The sequence below is a fragment of the Hippopotamus amphibius genome, chromosome 13 (assembly GCF_030028045.1).
Source record: "Hippopotamus amphibius kiboko isolate mHipAmp2 chromosome 13, mHipAmp2.hap2, whole genome shotgun sequence".
Lineage (NCBI taxonomy): Eukaryota > Metazoa > Chordata > Mammalia > Artiodactyla > Hippopotamidae > Hippopotamus > Hippopotamus amphibius.
Window position 1 is genome coordinate 37961418 of NC_080198.1, and position 15168 is coordinate 37976585.

The window sequence follows — 15168 nt, forward strand, 5'->3', positions numbered from 1 at the left end:
GATGCTTGCTGACTTTACAGAGTAAGGTCCTGACATTCCAGACTGAGTTCATCCTAGTAAACAATAAACAAAAAAGTCCTAAAATTTCTGTTCTAAAGAGTTCCAACCCTACAGCTCAGTTGAATCACATGTTCCAGGTACAGAATCTACTGCTGCCCAACATTCAACCAGGAGCACCCACTGGCTCCAAGTCTCTTAAAATGCATCTGTTGGCTGAAAAGTCAAAGTTACATATTATAAGTTACCTAGTCTAGAAGTTATATGGTCACATGGGGCAAAAATAAGTATATGTGTAGCCCTTTGAAAATCAAGGGCTTTTCACATCAGGCATGCACTGCTGTTGATAACTCAAAACAGGAATAGATGTTATACAAAAAAAGGAAACAAAGCACTTCCAGTCGCTCAACTCACATGGCAACCTTGCCAGTCCATGCTCCTTCTACCGCACTGGTGAAGTTCAAAAAAAACAAATCTGGGCACATCAAAGAATCTCCAAAGAAAGTCCTTAAAAATATAAACAATGCTGTCTAGTTAACAGAACCCTTGGTCCTCAAACTATTCTTGTCCTTTATTCATTCTGATGGGGCCAGTGCCTCCAGGACCACCCACCCCTAATAAGACACCACAGCACTCAAAGCTCCACAGCTAAGCAGTCAAGCCAGAGCTGCTTTCTGGGAGATACCAAAGGGCTCATGTCTAAGGCTTTTAAAAAAAAATTTTTTTTAAATAAGATACTACTTGGTACATATAAAATATAATCTATTATGTACGTAATTATAAAACACAACAAAAAACACCCTTGAACCAATCACTTAACGCAAGAAATATGTCCAGCCTTTATTAAATATCCGACTGTCAGTTTACACCAGAAAAAGGGCAAGCGTAACAACAAGTAGCAGTTATAGAGATGTAGGGCACATTACTAGGAAGTTTCTATTTCCTCCTCAGCAGCCTATGGGGAGGATATTCTAGCACAATTTTACTGAGGCAGAGGTCAAGGGCCTTACTTAGGACCACGTAAGGATGGGAGGGTTCCAGGGGACTCAGTACCTCTGGTAGGTTCCTTCCTCAGGCTCAAGTTTCTACTGCTGAGGCGACTCAGTGTTTTCATGTCCAATTTCATCACACGTGTAGCAAAAACCTTGCCTGTCTTGCCAAAAAGCAAGGGCCTCCAGTGGGTAGACCTCACCTCTTGGGAAGTCATGACCCAAAAGACTACAGCATGACCTATCTATCTGAAAGAACAGTTCTCCTTTAGAAAACTCAATACCATTTTATAACAAGTAGGGGCATTTGCAGTGTGGTCTCAGAATGGCAAGTATGTTTCATTCCTTTATTTGATTAAAAACAAGCGCCACGCCTAATCTTAAAACAAGAGAAGGAAATGTATCACTCTGCTCAGATAGCAGGTTAAAATATGCTAGAATTTTTTTTCTGTTTAGAAAAAAAAAAAAAAAAAGGTAGGAGGAAGGCAAACATCCAGGGCAACCTCAGTGCCAACTGCTCCTTTCACAAGACACTTCCACAGAAGACAAAGAAACTGTATATACCGAAGCATCATGGAAAGAATGGATTTTTTTTTTACTATGATCAAGAACAATTTCCAGGACCGTTCCAAAGTCAACCTACCTGAGTCTTAGAGGAGCAAATTTCTCAGCAGCCTTCTATGCAATCAACATAGACCATGTAGAAAAGCCCTTCGCCAACTCCAGGAAGGACTGACCAGGCCTTCTCCATACCCCCTACCACCACTAAGAGCTTGCTCAGCTACCCTTCACAGAACCTGCTAAACAACAGCTGATCACAAATCTGGCTCCTTATCTGAAGCCAACACCCCGGAAAGAGAAACAGCCAGTGACTGCTATCTGTTCACTCATCAAAACCGTAAGTATCTCTTACATTTTTTTCCAGGGACACACTGGCCTGGGGTCAGGAGAAGAAGTGCCTGATGGATAAGGCAGTTTGATATCAGGAGAGAGCTCCCATATCCAGAACAAACCTGTTTTTTTAAAAAGCTGAGTCTCTCTGGCTTCCACTGCACCACATTCTGGCATTTTACATCTTCAACAAGTTCTACAGTTGATTAAGACCAAAATAAGTTTTTCCCCAGTTTTACTGAGATACAATTGAAGACCAAAATAAATTTGAAAAACAAGAATTTGAAGTCCAATTTCATTCACAAATAGATTAATCCCAGTGGATTCAGAACACAAGAAAGGCCTGGAGGAACTGCCCAGCCTCCTGTGACCCAGCACTCAGTCACCCTTGGGAGCAGCAGGCCTGCCTCTCCAAATATGGCCTGAGATCTGCTGCAAGAGTGATGAGCTCAGGCCTGCAAAGGGGTCCACAAGAATGTTTACCAAGACTGGCAAAATCAGAGGGTAGCCCCAAGGGCAAACAAAGCAGAGGCACCACCCCTCAGAACACTCCTGAAGAGCAGGGCAGCATGTGAGGAAATGACCGCTTGCTGGGCTCCTGGCCCCTCAACACCCGTAACCACAGCAGACCAAAGAGAGAGGCCACAGCAGGCCTGACACTTAAGCGGAGGGCTATGCACAGCCCACAATGGGCCCCATTCTCCCTGGAAGCTCATGGCAGGAGGGGAGAGGGGAGGCCAGGACATTCCTTCACCCCCTCACATGGAGGGAAAGGGCACAGGCAGCCCATCAGAGGCCTGCATAAGAAGAAAGCCTGAGCAGCCATTTTCCTTTCCAGCTGCACAAATCAAAAAGGACCCCTCCTAAAAAAAGCAGAAGGGAGTCCTGAGGTGCCAACTGATTAAATCATGTGGATTAGATGGCCTACACAGGAGTCCGCTCTCTGGTCAGCAGAAGGGAAAAAACAAACAAACAAACAAACAAACTCAGGGTGTTAAGGGGACAAAGGAGGCCACAGCCCCCCTTAGCCCAGGGCTGGTACTACAAGCAGAACAATCAAATTTTCCTGCTAAAAATTTCTTCCCAGTGCCAAGGAATCCAGTCACTTTTTAAACTACTTTTAAAACTGGAAAAAGCACATGTTCAGACTGGCAAACACAGTATGTTAAGTCTACACTATTGACCCTTCTGACAAAATATTGTGATCTTTTCCAGGTAAGCAAAAGCAACAGCTGGTAGCACAATCCAGAGAACTAAAGGAGGAGACAGGAATCCTACTGCTATCTATTTGACTTTAATGAATTCTATTTTTAGATCTTTAATAATGAGCTTCTCTTCTAGTCTCCTCCTACCAAATTTCTCTACTCAGGCAATTCAATCTTGCCAACATTGCTCAAAAATCTAAAAATATAAGACATTTATTCAGATATGCTTAACACAACAGGTAGAGCAAACTTCTCTACACTTCCTTGTTTTCCACAAGACCCAGAATTCACCCCTATTCAAGAGATACTCATCAGGCTGGTCTCCACTATTTAAAAATCCAGTAAGCAAGCGACTTCCCTGGCAATCCAGTGGTTAAGACACCACATTTCCAATCCAGCCAGCACAGGTTAGATCCCTGGTCGGGGAACCTAAGATCCCATATGCCATACGACAAGGCAAAAAAAAAAAAAAAAAAAAAAAAAATTCCAGTAAGCGAGGTTCCCTGAGGTCAGGGCAGATCTGATGCAGACAATCTACCAGCCCAAGCAGGTGTATACATGGGACATTTACAGTGACAAGAGATGCACGTTTTATGAAAGCATTTCAAAGTATAATAAGGGCCCAGAAAATGGATGGTATACCGGGTGCGGATTAATAGCCAAATAAAAAGGAAACAGTATTTGCAAATCCATTATTAACTTTATCATTTTTCTTGGCAAAAACTGGCTAGAGACTCAACCCAGCCCTGGAGAACAACTAAGCTAATTAAAAGAGGCATTTATGAAAATCAAGGCAGAACTGGTTCACTTCTGCCACAGAAAGCCTTGAGAATCTTCTTAAGTAATCCCAAATCAACCCCTGGAATTCCGAGGGGAAATGTTCCCAGTACAGTGAGAGGTAAAACACAGACAATCATAACATTTGCCAAAACAAGCATCTTCCAATTCCATGAATCTGTTTGAATATATATATACCAACTACTAGAAAGAACTCTGTAAGCAGTGCTTCTTGTCTATCGATTCCCATACGCCATACACAAAAACTTGTCGTTCACAGAAATGAAAAGCAAATGCCAAAACGGACCAAGCTGGGCACTGGCCTCTCTTTCCCTGAATATGACACATCCTTCCAAGTGCTTCACTCATCCTTAAGCTCCCCTCAACTGGCACACTCCCCTATACTTAGGGTATCCAAGAGCTGTGACTGCCTCAGGAAGAATGAATCTGTGGCAACACATACCCCCAATGGCAAGGAATATTGAGCCCAGGCCTCTACGTGACTATAAAAATTGCATAACCATGCAAGTCACAGAAAAGGAACTAGGAAAATGTACACAGTGCTTAAAAATGAAAATCAACACAAACCTGCCTTACTCAATGTTATGGATGTGCTCCTCTAAAACTCTAAGTCATGTTGCACTCTTTTCAAAAGTTTTACATTTAATATTGCGGTGGTAAGAAGAAGACTCTAAAAAAACTTTACACACAAAGATATTAATTGCAACATTACCTATTATAACCAAAGTAAAATTAACTGTGTAAGAACTGGGGATAGGTTAACCATCAGAAATGTCATATTTATAGAACAATGATCATGCTATAATGCTGGAAGGGCAAAAGCAAGGTTAAAAATTAATGTATACTCTAACCTAAACTCAGTAAAAGTACTGCCAAAAGGCCATCTCTGGAGGACACCCAGGAATCAGGGGTTAATGGCTGCTCCTAGGGAGGGGAAGCAGGGACTGAGGGGGTGGGTGGAAGAAAGATTTCTTTTCCCTGTACAACCCCTTTGAACTTTTTGAGTCTGAACCATGTGTTAGCATTTCCTATTTAAAGAAAGAATAAAGTTGGGAGGATAAGGGATTTTTCCTCTCCTTTCTACTTTTATCGTCCACATTTCTTATTTTAAATATACATATTATTTAATACAGCTTTTCCCCCACTAAAGTGTTTTAAAATTGCATGATCATTTTGCCAAGCACATGATTATCCATCATCTTTCTTTTGCATAAATCTCCCTTTTCAAGTACCTTACCTCACCTTCTAGTGCTAGGCTGCTTTAAAAACCTTATCGTGGAGGGACTTCCCTGGCAGTCCAGTGGTTTAGACTCCAAGCTTCCACTGCAAGGGGCACAGGTTTGATCCCTGGTTGGGGAACTAAGATCCCGTACGCTGCGCAGCATGGCCAAAAAAAAGTCTTATCTTCCTGGAGAGCAGAGGCCCTTCAGGAAAAGAAGGAATCAATATTGGTGAATGCCCACAGCTGAAACTGAATTACATGTATATACCACAATGACTACCTCCAGAGGAAGTGGGAAATGCCACTCAGTCTCCTGCCCACATCACCAATCAGTCACCCTTTATTGTCAAAGGGTGATAAAGAAAACAAAATGTTTTCTGTAGAGTCAATCCAGGACCAAAAATTACAAACAGCTTCAAAGATATAAAATGAATTCCAATGTCTAAAATTTAGACAGTGGTATTTTCAAAAACAATTAGCTCAAGAAGGTATAACTGAGAAGCAAAACCTCAACACTATTGTACCCCACGATATGTAGAATAAAGATACTGTCATAAAAGTGATTTTTTTAGGGACTTCCCTGGTGGTCCGGTGATTAAGACTCTGAGCTCCCAATGCAGGGGGCCCAGGTTCGATCCCTGGTTGGGGAACTAGATCTCACATACATGCCGCAACCAGAAGTTCGCAGGTGCAACGAAGATCCTGCGTGCCACAACTAAGACCTGGCACAGCCAAAAATTTTTTTAAAAGGTGATTTTTTCATATTCAGCTGATTATTACCTCTAGAATCCTACTTTTAAAATACAAATTAAGTCAACATAATTGCAAAAGTTTCATTCAGATTTACTCCACTCCAACAGAGAACACAGAACAGTTTCACCAACTTAAACACACTCAGTTTATGATATTGTACCACTGCATCCCATCCATCCTTCCACCCTGGACCCAGAGCAAGGGTAAGGAAATGCTTAGCTACCAAACCTAAGAAACAGGAAAATACGAAACCCTATTTGTTATGGCTAAATTAAGCACTGGGGCTGGTGTAACTTTGTAAACTACCCTAAAATCCTATTTATAGAAATTGCTATCTGAGCAGTATTACTGACTAATGATCAGAGTGAAGAGATGGTCAAAAGGCAAAACAGGTTATGTAATTCACAGGAAGACTGCTTTAAATTAACACCCAAAGGCACGGGCACACAAAGACCTACTGGGAAATGACCAGATTAATCACTTGTATATTCAAAACCACCATCACCTTACTCCAGAACTGGAGTGTAAACACAGGAAAAGCAGAGAAAGATGGGGGCTTAAGAAGCAACAGCACAGGACTTCCTAGGTGGCGCAGTGGGTGAGAATCCGCCTGCCAATGCAGAGGACATGGGTTTGATCCCTGCCTCAGGAAGATATCACATGCCACAGAGCAACTAAGCCTGTGCGCCACAACTATTGAGCCTGCGCTCTAGAGCCCGTGAGCCACAACTATTGAGCCCATGTGCTGCAACTACTGAAGCCCACGCACCTAGAGCCCGTGCTCTGCAACAAGAGAGGCCACCGCAATGAGAAGCCCGCACACCACAATGAAGAGTAGCCCCCACTTGCCACAACTAGAGAAAGCCTGTGTGCAGCAACAAAGACCCAACTCAGCCAATAAAATAAATAAATAAATAAATTTATAAAAAGAAAAAAAAGAGAAGCAACAGCACATTAACACCGGCAAAGGCACAGAAACACTCTTTAACATGGAGGGAGAACACTTACTCCAGAAAAGGAGGGAGAAATCCTTGACCTACACACAAGACACACTGAAGACCACACTACTTATATTCTCACTTTGAGTTCCCTTTAAGTTTAATACTCTAGTCCCTATCTGGGTCCCCTTCTATGTTCACACCACCATTTCTTACTTCTTTGATACTCTGGAAATCTCTAGCCTCCAAGAGATCACACTCTGCAGTGGCTCAAATCTAAGCCCTGGAACCTAGAATATTGAATCAACCTTCTCATTGCTGACTTCCTACACTGGCTAGGAAAAAAACTCATGAGACCTCACTCTTATTCTTGCCCATCCACAAAATGAGTCTATCACCACTTGCCATTCCACTAGGCTAGTTATGTGCCTCTTATCAAGAAGGGTATGACAAAAACAAACAAACAAACAAACAAACAAAAAACCCAACTTAAAAAGGCAAGCACAGGTAAAGAGGCTCCAACTTCACAACATTATGGGCCACCTTTAGTCTGCCTTGCACAGGTCAAACCTGTGAGCCAGTGGCAATTCTTTAACTAAATCCAGTCTAAAGCTACATTACACCCATCATGATTCTACGTATCCAAAACTACAGATGTTTTAATACAAACTATTCCTCTACCTACCAAGTGGGTCAACAAATCATGCTTTTCTTTCTCATAAGTTCACCTCTTCCTTGCCATCTTGCCTGCCTGAGGCAAAGACTCAAGCCTCCACCACTTCCTGCAGTCTAGGGGCCCCTCTTTTTTTTTTCTGGCCTCGCCACTTGGCTTGTGGGATCTTAGTTTCCCCACCAGGGACTGAACCAAGCCCTCAGCAGTGAAAGCGCAGCGTCCTAACCACTGGACCACTGGGGAATTCCTTAGGGGCCCCTCTTTATTTGGAATCTCTCAAGTACTCAACCAGTGTTTGGCCTTACATCCTCATCTTTTCACTATCAACCTCCTGCCTCTTCCACTCAGTGGTAGACCCCTGCTGGTACCAGCACCATTCAGGTCCCTAACATCTGCTGAGCTGGCTCATCTTTATCTCTTTCCACTCCCCTGCTGATCACTGTCCTTGTTCAGATCCACTGTCTCCCCACTGGACCACAGCAGTAACCAATCTGCCTCCACTCCAGCCCAGCCTCACATTTACACTGGGGGCTCATTTCTTAAAACCCAGAGCTAATCCCACCACAGCTGTGCTCCTGGATCTTCAAGGTTTCCTGTTCTTACATAACACCAAACTCTTCCATGTGGCATTCTGACTCCAATCCAACCTTCCAGAACATATAGAAAAAGTGCCCAATCTTCTCCCTCCCACCCCCTTCCTCTGCTCACTTCTTTTTCTTACACAGAATTGTGACCTTCTTGCCATCACTTCTCTACCAATCAAACCATCGTTCTTAAAGGTCTAGCCCAAATGCAGTTCTCCCCTAAAGTCTGCCTTCTCCAGCCTAGGACCCAAGTTCCTTGGCTTACTCCAGCATGGTGCCCAGAGCAACCAGCACAGGCCACAAGAAGGCTCTAACAAACCCTAGGTTTCTGAAAATGGTCCTTCACATATGTTCCTGGAGTTCCATGTGGGGTCACTGATCACCTTTCCCATATTGTCCTGGCATTTTGCCCACCACCAGACACCTGGGCTTGATATTTACCAGAGAAGGACCCAACCGAGGCCACCATTATTAGTCTGATATAACACAATCACAGATGGGTATAACCAAATGTTCAACCTGGGTTCAAATCCTAACTCTGTCACACGACAGTTGTGTGACCTTGGGAATATTCCTTCATCTGTGACTCAGTTTGCTAAGCCACTATAAAGGATTCTCACAAACATTAGCAACAGCGAAGGTACAGAAGAAACACAGAAGGCCCTCAACTGTCGCTGATGTAGATCCATCGAGTCACTGACCCAGAGCGCAGGAAAGGCTGGAACGACTGTGAGGTAAAGGACGGAACATGCTCTCATCCGCCTCAACAAGGATGAATACACACCTACTCTCAGGGATTAATGGCCTGAGAGTAGTGTGTTCAGCCCTACTCAAGGGGAAATGCAATACCCCCAGTTCAAGTGAGAAATAAGGCTGTTTATGGTTTTTAACAAATGCCATGTTTCTCCTTTTCTAAATAATCCCAGTCTAAGTGGCCCCAGGGTCCCTCCAAATCCCACCGTATTCAATGGTTAAGAGGCACTAGCGAACTTGCAGAAGAGGTGATTTAAAGCCTTGGTCATGCTAAATATTCTGGCCCACACATTCCTGAATGCAGTTTCCTCCCCCATCACAGCTTGGTATTCCCTTTGCTCAAACTTTTCAGCCAGTCTCCAGAGCTGGCTCCTTCCCCCTCACCTCTCTTCTAACAGCTAACCCCATCCCCTCCCTGCCACTACCTATGTGACCACCAACAAAATCTTTCTAAACATAGGTCTGGACCATGCCACTCAACGGAGGAAAAGCCTTCCCAGACTCCTGCACCTTGCGTATGAAGTTAGAACTTCTAAGCACAACAAGAAAGGCCTGGGGCTCCCACCTGTCAAGCTGGAGGACTTACAGGTGCTATTTTAGGCACTCATGTACATGTGGTTCAGTGTCCGGACCTTGCTGTCCCCCAGCTAATTTCTGCCGGCCCTGCAAGCCTCAGCTCAGGAATTCCCTCTCTCCTCAGGCTCCCAAGCACCATCTCAGCACACTTAGTGGGCAGACACTATCAATCATAGGTTTCCCATCCCCCACTGTCCACGAAACTGAGTTCCTTAAGGGCCGACTCAGTCTCTTTTACATGCATCCCCTGGACCTACCACAGAATTTGGTAAGTAGTGAAGCCAAATATTTGTTAAGTAAATGAACGTATTTTGCCAAATCAATTTTTCAGAACAGTGAAGACTGGCTCTCTTTCTCTTTCAACAGAGGCACATAACAACACAAGTTTTCATGTTCCAACCAGATGTTTGTTGCTATATAGTATTGCTACTCCTACTTTCAAACAGTATCCTACAGGCCTTGAACAGGCTCATACTATGCATCCAACTCCCTTCTCAAATCTGACTGCTCCAAGAAATGGCTCCTCAGCCTCCTATAAGCATGCAGGCCAGGAGCTCTTATTACTTGGATCCAAGGCAAACAAAGTTCAATTCAGCTTCTCCATGTTCAAACTCTGCCTCCAATGTCGAATTCTCTTCTTAAAAAAGGACATTTCAAAATTATGTCTCCGAACGCTAAGCACAGAACAACCTGATAAAATTACAACATCTCATCTACACCAAACTCCGAAACACCTGGCAGCACATCCAACTCTATCTGGACTTATGTCCTATAAACACCACCTTCCCTGCACAGAGTCTGGATTCCCTGCCAGGAATCATGTCTACTCGCTTATTTAGGGAAACAGCAGGCCGGGCTCTTAAGTTAGAACTCTAGGCTATAACTGTGCTGTCCCAGGCTGCAGCTCTCACCAAGGCAAAAACTTCATGGCCAACCATTAAAACTAATTCTGAAGTAAGCTGACAAACCTAGGAGCTCCTCAAGTCATAAAGATTAAAATATGCATTTTAAATTAGTAGTTGAGTTTGTATGAAATTGACTCGGAATTTATGGCCGAAGGATTCTAAACCGAGAGCGCGTTTTCTCTGGAGACATTTTCCAAATATACCCGCGGGTGACTATGGTTCTCCAAACACCAAGTGAAAAAGTGAAAAGGTAGCAGCAAGCTTCCAAAGAAGCCCAAGTGTGTACGTGTGAAGGGGTGACCCCAAGGCTCTGAGCGGCTCAGGATCTAGCGGCTGCGGCGCCCTTCCCCGCCTCCTGAGGGGCCTCAACGCCCCATCCTCGGGCTCCGGCCAAACTGGGCCGCGCGACCCTCTGTGGAAGCCCGGGAGGCAGTCCGCAGGCCGCACACGCCCGCGGCCGCCACGCAGGCCCCGCGTTCCCGGGAGCGCGGGCCGGGCTGAGGCCTGGCCCACCGCCGCGGCGCGCAGCCCGGGCCCGGACGCTGGACGCCCCCAGCCTTTGCCTGAAGGGCCGAGTGAAAGGGGCGGCTCTCCCCGGGCCGCGCCGCCGCCTCACCCGCAAGGACGTCCGCGACCATGTCCCCGCCCCAGGGCGAACAGCGAGCAGCAGCAGGTGTTCCTCGGAAGGCTGGACAGGCGACAGAGATGGGGGCCTGGGCTGCCAGGCGCGGCGGCAGTGGACCGGCGGTGCACTCACCGAGCGCCGGCAGGCGGGCCGCGGCAGGTGCTCGCTCTTCCCGGCGGCGAGACGCCGCCGCCGCCGCCGCCGCTCCCCGGGGACTCGGCGCAAAGCTCCCGCCGCCGCCAAGCCCGAGGAGCGCGAGCGCCGCACCGCAGCCTCCGCGCGAGCACGTACCGGGCGGTGAGAGGGCGAGGAGCGCGAGGGCGGGGCGCGCGACCGAAGCCTAGCAACCCCCTGACACGCGAGTGCCGCAGCCAATCCCGCGGCCAGCTCCGCGCGGCGCCGACCGGCAGTCCCCGCGACGCCCGCTTCTGCCTGCGTCGGCCGCCCCGCAGCGCGCCGCACCCGCGCACAGGCCCCGCCCCCTCCCGCGCCGCTCTGCTCATTGGTCCGCCACGCCCCCGCCCGAAAAGACACGCCCCATCCTGGAAATCCCGCCCCCCGCGGGCAAGGTCCGTCCACGGGACACGCCTCGGCCCGTCCGGGTCTCCCCGAGAGCTCAGGACTGGAAGTGGGGGAGGGGTGCCCCGCCCAGCCACAGGCATTTGGGCCCCTGAGAGGCAGCCAACCTACCCGGGTGGTCAGGCTGTATAACTGGCCCGGCCACAACTGGCCACCCATAGACTGTCTCCGCCCTCCTGATTTCTGTCGAACGCAAATCAGTTATTTTTAAGACAAGAAAACAATCAGGAAGCGTCCTCCAAATTGCAGACGATGATGGCCCCGTTGCCCGACGCTTAGACTCACGAGGGAACTGAGGCGAGGGCCGGAAGGGCAGAAAGCCGGCCCCTCTCCGGGGGCCTAGCCCCCATCAGGCGGGGGCGTCCAGGAAGCGCCTCGGGCCTGACCCTCGTCCCCTCCTCCTGCCCTGAACACCCGGAATTCGATGCCTCCTCAGGCGCCAGAAATAGCTCTGACCCATTGGCGCTGGTCACTCACTCGAGGCCCGCATTCTTTCAGGGAGTTGAGGGAATAAAGGACGGGGAGTTTCTGCTGAGGTCTGTCTCCCTTCAAGGGAAGGGTCCTAAAAACTCTCTCACTCTCCTCAGGGCTCACCTAGGCCCTCTATCTCAAAGACTCCAGACCCGACAGTTATTGGACGGGTCTGGGGATGGGACCCTTGCTGGGCTCTGTTCCCCAAACCCCGTGCAGCATGTGTCCGTTCCCTCCTGGGCCTGTGGCCAGACTGGAATTCCAGGCCCGCACTCTTGTCAGCGAGTACATTCTGAACACAGAACTGGCTGCAGCCTGCCAGGGGTTCCTCCTGGAATCCGGACAGCACTGGGTCTCCCCTGCTTTCTCCTACTTCTTAGGAAGGACTGGAAGAAGCGAATTTCAGAGAGAGCAAAAATGAATGCCTCGTCTCTCAAACACACATATCTGTTTGTGATGCTTTGTACTTCAATGCATAGGCTCCAAACTTCATTCACACAGACCAGAAAATGAACTAAAAACTAGGGAAAAGCCCCAAATCATCCCTTTGATATTAACACTAAAAAATTTATGGCCTTTCAAATCCAGTTCTAAAATTCTCCTGCTTCAAAAAGGCTAAAAATGTAGAAAATAATCTGAATTTCTAAACAAAATACATTCTTTCATTCAGTCCCTTCAACTAACAGAGTTTCCCTCCCACCCATGAATGCACACCAGACACTGCTTTGCAGCCCTAGGTTCTGCAGGGTATTTTAGTGTCTGACTGTATAATTATGTGTGTGTGTGTGTGTGTGTGTGTGTGTGTGTATATATATATATGTTTTCCCAAAACAAAAGACAGTAGTGAGTACAGGCCTTATCCCTCCTACCAACTACACAGAAGCTGCTAGCTGCTCTTTAGTTCTCATTGACCATCCATGGATGCTAGAGCAAGCTCCCTTCTTCATTTTTGGCACTGGTCTTGCTAGATAAAGCACCAGGCCAGCACCCCATGCCCAAGCACCCCCAGAGCTCTGGCCAAAGGAAGGTCTCTGCCTCAACTAGCTGATGCCAAAAGGTGGGATAGGCCCTTCCTAATCCTAGGAGGAGGGGAGCAACAGTCAGAGTTTGAGTGAAGCCCTTACAGCCAAATCCTTCTAGTCCCTGCTTCTCCAGGTTTGGAACTCACTTGGAGATGCTGTGGTCCCAGGCTGGCCCCATGCTCTCACATCCCCCAGCCTACCAGCCTTGGCAGATCTCACCACAAGGCCAGGACAGCTATGAGCTCTGGGTCTCATTTCTGCCTTTCTTCTTTTTCATCTGGAGTTGGGGTTTCCCCAACCGTCTGTTCTTTCAGGCCCTAGAAGGCAAGAGGCCTGGATGGCCAGCCTCTTGGCGCCTACCCAGCTCCCACTGGAGCCCAACCAGCCCCCATGGAGCCCACTGCAGAGTAAAGAGGGAGGTGGACAGTCTTCATGGGCCTCTAGCTTGGGTGGAGGCTGTAAAGTCAAGGCCCTGTTACTCCCTATAGTCCTGAGAGTTGAAGCCTTTCCCTCCTGGGGTTCCCACAGCTCACCCTAGGGCTCAGCACAAGGTCCCCAGTGACTTACCCTGGGGAGCTATTCTGGAACCCCAGTAGTGTCTATGCCACTCTAGGTCAGGCTTGGTGTTCACTGCCAGTTGGAGAGCACAACCAAGACTGAGGCCCAGGGCACACCCAAGAACAGCTGCCCGAAGGGCCCATGTGGTATGGGCCCAGGGAGGACTGATCAAGAGGCTGAGAATGAGGCTGTTCGGGCAGGACAGTCTCCCTCAACTCTCCTGGCCATATAGCCTGCAGTGCTTCCTCTACCCTCCGCTTAGACCCCCAGCCAGAGGCTTCAGGAAAATTATCAGATTAAGGTTTGTCTTCCCCACTAGAGTATGAGTGCTTGAGGCCAGATATGTGCACCTACTGGATCCCACATTGCAAGATCACCTAACAGCATCCACATAATAGAGGCTCAATTTCTATTTGGGAAGGAAGGACTCAGGGTGTGCGGCCTGCCTCCCTTCTTGGTTGGCAGTTATCCCCAAGGGTCTAAGCCTTGTACAAGGCCCAAAGCAAATGTCCCAGTGCTTACTTGGGGCTGGTTTAAGCTAGGGCCTTGGTTCTAGATCAGGTGAAATCCAGCAGACACCTACATGGACCAAACTTTCTTCTGGTCCTAGGCCTCCAGGCCTTTTTTATTCTGTCATATTCCCAAGGAACCGAGGGCCAAGGGCCAGTGCCCAGCCTCTGACTTTTCCAGGGGAGGGAGGCTCCTGCTACTGATCCTCCCCAAGGCCCAATGGAGAGGGGCAGGGGTCAGTGCAGGCTGAGGATGGAGACTCCTAACCCAAGAGCCAGGCCTGCAGGTCTGCCTGAGGCAGTGGGCTGGCAAGCAAGGCCAGCCAAATCAGGGCAAGGGAGGGGTCCCTTTTGTCTGGATTGAACAGAAGGTAGATTGTCCAGCCGCTCTGGCAGAAAGAAAGGGCTGATAAGTTCATCCGGGAGAAACTGCCAGTAGGCGTGTTTGCGGGTCACCACCAGTCTTCCCAGCAGTCAGTTCCTTCCCTTGCAGGGCGCTCCACTGCAGCACTTGCACCAGACCCCTTCATGTATGTCTGGCATAGGGCCTTCCTTTCTAGTCAGCCTGGTAGCTGCTTCTACACCTGGCCCTCCAGGAACATACAGTCCTATGGGGACAGGTACTCTACATCAAGGGTAAGGGGTGGTCAGATGAATAAAAGTCACGTCTCTCCTGGGTGGACCCATATGTCCAGTGCCCTCTCCCTCAGTCACATTCTACTCCCTTCTGGCTCTGGGATAAGACAGTCCCCCAAGGCCAACTTTGGGTGATTATTCTCAAAACTCTGGGCTTGTGGCCTTGAGCACTGGACTAAACACCAGATTAGGTCTGGTATGGCCGAGGAGCCAGTGGAAGCAAGCAAAGCTTAGGGGCCTATTTGTTAATTCTTTTCAGTCACTGACCAGCTAGCTCCTAAACCCAGAGTCTTGGGGGAAGCCACCCACAGTTTTATGGGGTTATTTTTAAGTTTATTTTATTTATTTTTATTTATTTATTTGGCCATGCCATGCAGCCTGTGGGATTTTTAGTTCCCTCACCACAGATTGAATCCAGCCCTCAGACCCACAGTCTTCTTGTTCAGCCAGGTTGAGAGTACCTTCTCCATGCTCAGTCATATGT

At 47.9% G+C, this 15168-nt stretch overlaps 1 protein-coding gene across 4 annotated transcripts in view; it reads right to left on the reverse strand.

Annotated features, from left to right (window-relative positions):
- Positions 1-11340, reverse strand: part of DAG1 (dystroglycan 1) — a 56696-nt gene extending 45356 nt beyond the window's left edge. For 2 of the 4 annotated variants that reach the window (XM_057705328.1, XM_057705325.1), the window contains exon 1: positions 10901-11194. The gene's annotated coding sequence lies outside the window, so the exon portion shown is untranslated. The other 2 variants (XM_057705327.1, XM_057705326.1) reach the window with 2 other exon arrangements.
- Positions 11341-15168: the final 3828 nt, after the last annotated feature.